The sequence below is a fragment of the Vigna unguiculata genome, chromosome 6, assembly GCF_004118075.2.
Source record: "Vigna unguiculata cultivar IT97K-499-35 chromosome 6, ASM411807v1, whole genome shotgun sequence".
NCBI lineage: Eukaryota > Viridiplantae > Streptophyta > Magnoliopsida > Fabales > Fabaceae > Vigna > Vigna unguiculata.
In genome coordinates, this window is record NC_040284.1 from 15,789,115 (window position 1) to 15,796,320 (window position 7,206).

The 7,206-nt window shown below is 33.4% G+C and overlaps 1 long non-coding RNA gene across 1 annotated transcript; it reads right to left on the reverse strand.

Annotated features, from left to right (window-relative positions):
• Nucleotides 1–4,530: 4,530 nt before the first annotated feature.
• LOC114187684 lies at nt 4,531–5,252 on the reverse strand. The gene is made up of 2 exons (XR_003605320.1): nt 5,058–5,252; nt 4,531–4,944 (listed from the first exon to the last, which is right to left on the reverse strand). It is a non-coding gene; the product is annotated as an uncharacterized LOC114187684 (long non-coding RNA).
• Nucleotides 5,253–7,206: the final 1,954 nt, after the last annotated feature.

A 7,206-nucleotide genomic window follows, 5' to 3' on the forward strand; every position in this document is an offset into this window, starting at 1 on the left:
TTCATGATAAATTTGGAAACTCGACGATCAAGAAGGGCCCGACGACATGGACGGGTCCGACGACTCAAACGAGCCTTCCAAACCGTCGGGCCCGTCTCGGTCGTCGGGCTCGTCCGGATAGTTTGACTCGTCCGAGTCGTCAGGCCCATCTGTGTCGTTGGGACCGTCCATGTCGTCGGGTTCATCTAGTTCGTCGGACCCGTCCAGGTTGTCAGGCCCCTCCAGGTCGTCACGCCCGAAGGTTTGGAAGGGCCCGTTCGGGTCGTCGGGCAGTCCATGTCGTAGGGCCCGTCCGGGTCGTCAGGCTCATCCGGGTCGTCGGGCCCATCTGGATCGTCGGGCCCGTTCGGATCATCGGACCCTTCTGGATTGTCGAGCTCGTTAGATCATTGGTCTTGTCCGGATAGTCTGCCCCGTCCGAGTCATCGAGCCATTCTGGGTCGTCAGACCCGTTCTGGTCATAAGGCCCGTTCGGGTCATCGGGTCAACGGACGGGCCCGTCTGGATCATCGAGCCCATTTAGGCCCATTTAGGTCGTCAGGCCCGTTTGGGTTGTCGAGCCCGTATGGGTCGTCGGACCCGTCTGGATCGTCAAGCCCATTCGAGTCATTGGACCCGTCTGGATCGTCGGACCCGTCTGGATCGTTGAGCCTATTCGGGTCGTCGGATCCGTTTGAATAGTCGGCCCCGTTTGTGTCATCGGGCCTACCAAAGAGTCTAGAATGTGAGGTTGAGTGAGAAGAATTTCAAATTTCACCTATTTTGAGGGTATTTGAATTTCTACTAATTTAGATTATTGAAATCCCTCAAAAAAATGCTTGCATTTGAAATGCTTTTTAATTTTTATGTCCAAACAAAGCATTTCATTACAAAGCAATCTAAATTCTTCAAAAAAAATGAATTACTTCATTAAAATACTCTATCCAAACACACTCTAAGGCTTTTGGGAGGGTTGTGTTATTGTGTGGTCTTTTGGGAGCTATTCCTTCCTGCACCCTTTAATTTCTCTCTCCACCTCGTCAACACTAAAAAATATCAATTTATTATTATAAAAAAATTGGATTTTCGAAATTTCCAGAACAAAATTTTTCCGAACGAAATTTTTGAAATGAGATTTTCGAATTAAAATTTTTGAAACATGTGAAATGCATTTGGAAACATTTTTTTAATAGATTTTCAAAATAAACTTTCCAAAAAGCATATAATATTTTTCGAAACATTCTTAAATGAAATGTGTTACACATTGTTCAAAAATAAAATCTTTTTGAAATGAGTTTTTTTAGCATTTTCTCTTTTCTTCCTCTACAGTAACAGGTGGCGGCGGCTGTAGCAGATGAAAAGGTATTGGGTTAAATATGTTTTTGGTCTTTTAACTTTCAGTAAATTTTGGAATTAATCTATTTTGAAACTTTGAACTAATTTAGTCATTCATCTTTTGAAATACGTGAATTTAGTCTTTTTAATCAAATTTTGTTAAATTTATTTGACATTTCAAGCGCGTTTCACAGTAGTATTTGACTTAACATTAAAGCAAAAATATGTCAAACAGTATAAACAACTCAAATACAATCCTAAAATGTGTACGAAATATCAAATAAACTTTACAAAATTTGATTAAAAGACTAAATCCACGTATTCCGAAAGATAAGGGACTAAATTAGTCCAAAGTTTCAAAATGGACTAATTCCAAAATTCACTGAAAGTTAAGGGACCAAAAACATATTTAACCCTTAAATATTTTGCTTCTACGGTGGAGTGAGGAAAGAAATTTGATTGGATGAGGAAGCAGTTTCCTTTTTGTGTTGTTACAAACTTAAATAAGAAAAATATAGGGGTATAAACAAAAAAAATTTACCATCAAAATAGCCCACCACATCAGTTTAGTACATAATTAAATAAGTTTAAGTTAGATCAACTTGTTTTTTAAAATAATATTTTAATTTTATAACACTAAAAATAAAAACATTATATTAAAACATACATGTACTATATATCCTCATGGGTTCATTAACAACTTTCTATAACCTTAACTCGATTGCTCCATCATAAATGGGTTCATTCATTGGTAGATGCTAACATAAGATCAAACCTCTGCACCTCAGCATTAAGGAACTCTCCTTCATACATATATTTTCATTGTCAAAGTTGTCATAACGAATGCTTATATCAACTACTTCCATGTATGCATCATACACCATTTGGGTTACTAAGCCAACTTGATGAACAGAAAGGATGTTATCATAGCTAGTAGATACATAACCTAAGTTGTCCTCATTTCCTCCTTTTTCTTCTATGGTCAACCAATACCTTGTAGATGAGTTTAAACCCATATTGTAGCAAATGGGATGGGGCCTTACATATAATGACTTAAAGATTTTCTTACAAATACACCGTATGCAAGAACACCTAATCCTTCATCTGAGTTATAAGAAGCTTGATTCATTGCCTTTGAACCAAATTCATGGACCCCATTAATGAACTTATCTCTAAGTCTTCTTGAAGGTTTAAGCATGTTATACATCCGGTCTCAGTCAATTTTTCTGCATGCTTCACATGAAATTATCAGCCAACATACATAGTCCAAGACGGGTTCAAATATGTTTTCAAAACATTAATTGGACTTTGATAATCAATTATAGATGACATACACTGCTTTTGAAGGTTGTCTAACAGCACTGTTTTTAATATTAGTGCTTTCTATTAGTGCTTTCTATCCAACCTAAAAGAAATTGTTATTTATAATAATAACAATAATCTATAATTGTAGAGTTGTCTTCTTCATACTAAGCAAGTGTTTCATAAACAAAATTTTTAGTGGTTTAAACTTGGGAAAATTTGTGCTTTGTATGTTACAGGTGGCTCTGTTTTTGTTTGCAGCATTTGAGATGGTTCCATACTTGGCCCAAATCTCATAAATAGGTGCGGAAGGTCTCTTTTTCTCCTACTAAACTCATAACGATGAAATTCTAGCTATATCTAACCCCTTTATCAATGCAACTTGGATTGGATAAGCACTTAATGTCTCAACTGGGTTTTCCTCATTGGGAACCAACTCGGCCAATTCTGATCTTTTGTTCCTCACTTCAGCCAGAATCATGAGAAGAGGATTCATCAACCATATATATATATATGTGTGTGGTAGCAAAAGGGGGCAAACATAAATACTGTGTTGACAGAATGTCAGGATACTCTCAACCATATATAAAATATATATTATGTATGCATCAAATTGCTCTTTGTTGATTACCAGCTAAATTAAACAAATTAGACAGAAAAATAAGAGATCTTAGTTCCTAAACAAAGAATTGAAGGATAAAAAAATTAATGATGACTTCATTGTGATGAAGACATGTTTAGCTGACTTTCTTTGTGAATGAGGGAAAGTTTTCAACAGTTTTGCAAATATGCAGATGAACTGATAGTTAATTTCAGATTTCAATTTGAGTCACTCTTGTATCTCAGTTAGTTTGTAATTTACACTACTTTTCCTTCTATCCTAAAAATTCATTGACTATTAGTCCTAGCTGCCCCATGCAAACATTCCTCCAAGAATAAATTCAATTTTTGTATAACATAAGTTAGGCCTTATTATTCATGCTTAAGCTGAAAAGGGACCTTCACATAAGAGGCATCTGAAAGCTAAATAAACATATAATCATTACTTTCGCTTTTATGATATACCAAAAAGCAATAAATAGAGCAAAAAACAATGTATAATCATTATAAATATATTTTTGTTAAAACAATCACATCAGGGTTGTATACAACTCCCCTGATTCTGGAGTTGTTTATTGGTTGGCACGTCAAAAGTAAAACTTCTTTTTCTGAATGCCGTAGATGAAAGATTGGTGATGGAATAAAGAGTTCTTTAAAAGATTGGTGAGGCTTTCATGGTTTGAACATTGTGCTCTAGGAGAGCAGGGGCCTTGTTGCGCTCAAGTCAGAAGCCACGAGACAAAAAAAAAAAGTGATGGTCCAAGCAAACAAGGCTCACCAAGCTGTACCCTACACTCTAAGGGCCAAGAGACCTATGGCTTAACCTGATTAAATGTTTGAAACTGTTAAGACTTACAAGGCTATAGGATTGATCACAAAGCCAATAGATAGATACTCATACTCATACTCAATTCTTGAATCGATCAAAATACACAATTTTCATCATGTTAAAACAATAGTAGTTACTAGTTAGGTTGTACCTAATAAAAGGAAAGGGTGAAAAGAAAGAGTTGGTCCTGGTATATAATAAAATTCTACTGTTTTTAACACATATATGTGGTATGTATCAGAATTTTATACAGTACAATGTTTTGCATCTTTTGAAATGTATGGTGAAATTGATATTGAACTTAACGAGAATTGCAATATCCTTACTTTAACACACTTTTTCTTGTACTACGACTGATGAGAATATGCAATGAACCTAAGCTTTCATGCCAATATTTCTGTTTCTGATAGATCTTTGTAAATGACTTTGTAAAGCTATATCACATAGATACACACATATCTTCATCAATTGTACATAGACAAAAATGAAAATGGGACAGGGGCTGTCCCTTGTCGTTTTGCTCATAGTGATTTTTAAATTTTACCACTTGTTTTACGATTCAGTACAAACAAAGACACAAATTCTGGCATGTCAGTTAATGCTAATAGAAGGAATGAAACAATGTAAGACAATGTCGTGCACTGCAATGGGAAGTAAAGGGGGGACTGTTTCTTAGATATTGAAGATATTGGGGATCTATCATGGTCCTAAAAGCAAAGGCACCAGTTTTAACACTTACCATATGCATACTATCATTCTAGGAAACTATAATACGCTCCATTTAACAATAAAAACATCAATGAAGGAATTTCTCTGAGGCATGGTGGGACTCAACTTAAATGGAAAGTTAAATGCAGAATCGGAGACACACCTTCACAACTCTTCATAAATGTTTTCACCTGCACCAACGAAATATTCACCTTCACAACAAAAACATAAATGCAGCCTCTTCGTCAACGAGCGGTGACTGCACCAACCAAATAAAATAGGGTTTTTGGGACAGATTGCTTACCAAAGCTCACACCTCAAGAGGCACCATCGACGGCAAAATAATTGCAGCTCCGACGAGCTTCCTCTCCTCCAGCGCTGCACTGAAGAGAGCAGGGAAAATGCGAATGCGAACTAGAAACACGAAAGTTGAGGGCGGAGAAGAGCGAGAGAAATTCAAAACGAAAGTTAAAAGCGTACATGCGTAGTGAAAAGTGAATACGAGGTTCAGCTTTTCAAATTAAAAAATTCTTTTATTTGCGTCGGTTATACCCTCCACCGTCTTCACAAAGCGTCGGTTTAACTAACTCTAAATCATAATAGTTAAATAAAGACTTCCATTTTTTATCTCATTTTCGTAGTGTTTCATTTTCGTAGTGTTTGTTGCGGATGATTTTTGTTTGGACAGATTAGACATAACATGAATGAGGACTATTTTAAACATCCTCTTAACATAAAGATCATCTGCAACAAACACTACAAAAATAAAAATGAGAACGAAAAAAGTATTTAAATTTTAAACATTCAGTAAAAATGATAATCATTTATAAACATTATATAAAAATAAGAACCATACATAACAAACACTACGAAAATAATGAAAAAAAATACTTAAACCTTAAATAAAATAAATTTTACACCTCACATAAGGCTACAAATGCTTTTAGATTTTAAATTTAACTTTAAGTGTGCGTCAATATTTTGATTCACTTTTTTTATCACCTTTAACCCCTCTAATTTCCATCTCAACAAATATCAGCAGATAATGCGTGGGATTTATATTTTTATATTTTTTTTCTTTTTTCTTTGCGTGACTTGAGGCCATGCTTTTTGTTTTTTAATATTTTGAAGTTTTAAATAATATTTTAAGTGGATTCAAGACACTTTAAAGATTTTATATATTTTTGTTTCTATTTTACTTCTTTGTAGCTCAAGTTAATAGATGTTATAAGAGTCCTTCATATTTCCAAGCATTCTTTTAATAAATACCCATCAAAAGTTAATGAGTGTCAAGTGTGAACATTAACATACATAGTCAATCATTTTATTTTATTTCCTTCATCTTCTTACTAATATATATATATATATATATATATATATATATATATATATATATATATATATATATATATATATATATATATATATATATATATATTGTGGTTTCTTCACTTGACGCAATCTACATAATGCAAAATTTCCTTATTTGAAGTATCAACTTCAAACCTACCTTATGGTTAACTCATTCTTCCTTGCAAGATTACCAAACTCCTTTTTCTAGCCAAACATTTTGTTTTCCTTTCTTGATCTTCTTACCACTATATATCGTGATTCATCCTTCACTTTATGAATTATTCCACATGATTCAATGTTTTCCTATTCGAAGTGTCAACGTCAAACTCCACCATTGTTAACATGCATGATCTCAATAATATCACCAAACTAAACCAAATGCATACCTAAAGAATGGAATATATAGACATTATTCCTTCAAACAAATAATTGACCTAGGAAATATAAATTCTATGTTCTCTTTATCAATTCAAGAGCACCTTTAGAAACTTTATTCTACTTATATTCATCCAACCAATGAAAGTAAGTTTCTTCTTTCATAAGCTAAGAACATACTAAGCAGAAAATGTTTTTACAAAGTCATCATACACCTTACTTTGAATAGAATCACCACCAAATAATTTGAAAAATATATAATGACATAATTGTATGATGCTAAAAACTAAAATAAATACAGATTTTTAGATTTTTAACTTTTAAATATATATGAAAATTTTAAATCAAAAACATGTGTCATACTTACATTTCAATAATATTAATCAATATTTATTAATAATAAAAAATTTACACGTAAAATGAAAAATTACCAAAATGTTAGGTTTATTTTTAGCTTTTTAAGATAAAAATTAAAATTATGATTAATTAATATTTTTTTTGAACTGATTTTATCTGTTTATGCATTTTGTACCACTATCAAAGCAACAAGCTCGATCAAGTTGTGTCCAATCTAACTATTAAAATTATATAAATTAAGGTACGAGGAGAGTTCTTTGATTTTAGGTCACTTAAATGAGTTTAAGGGCTCTTAGATCAAATGTCAAAAATGGTTATCAATTACTAAATATTCTACCAGAGTCTTACGAAATATTTTTTGTTTCAAT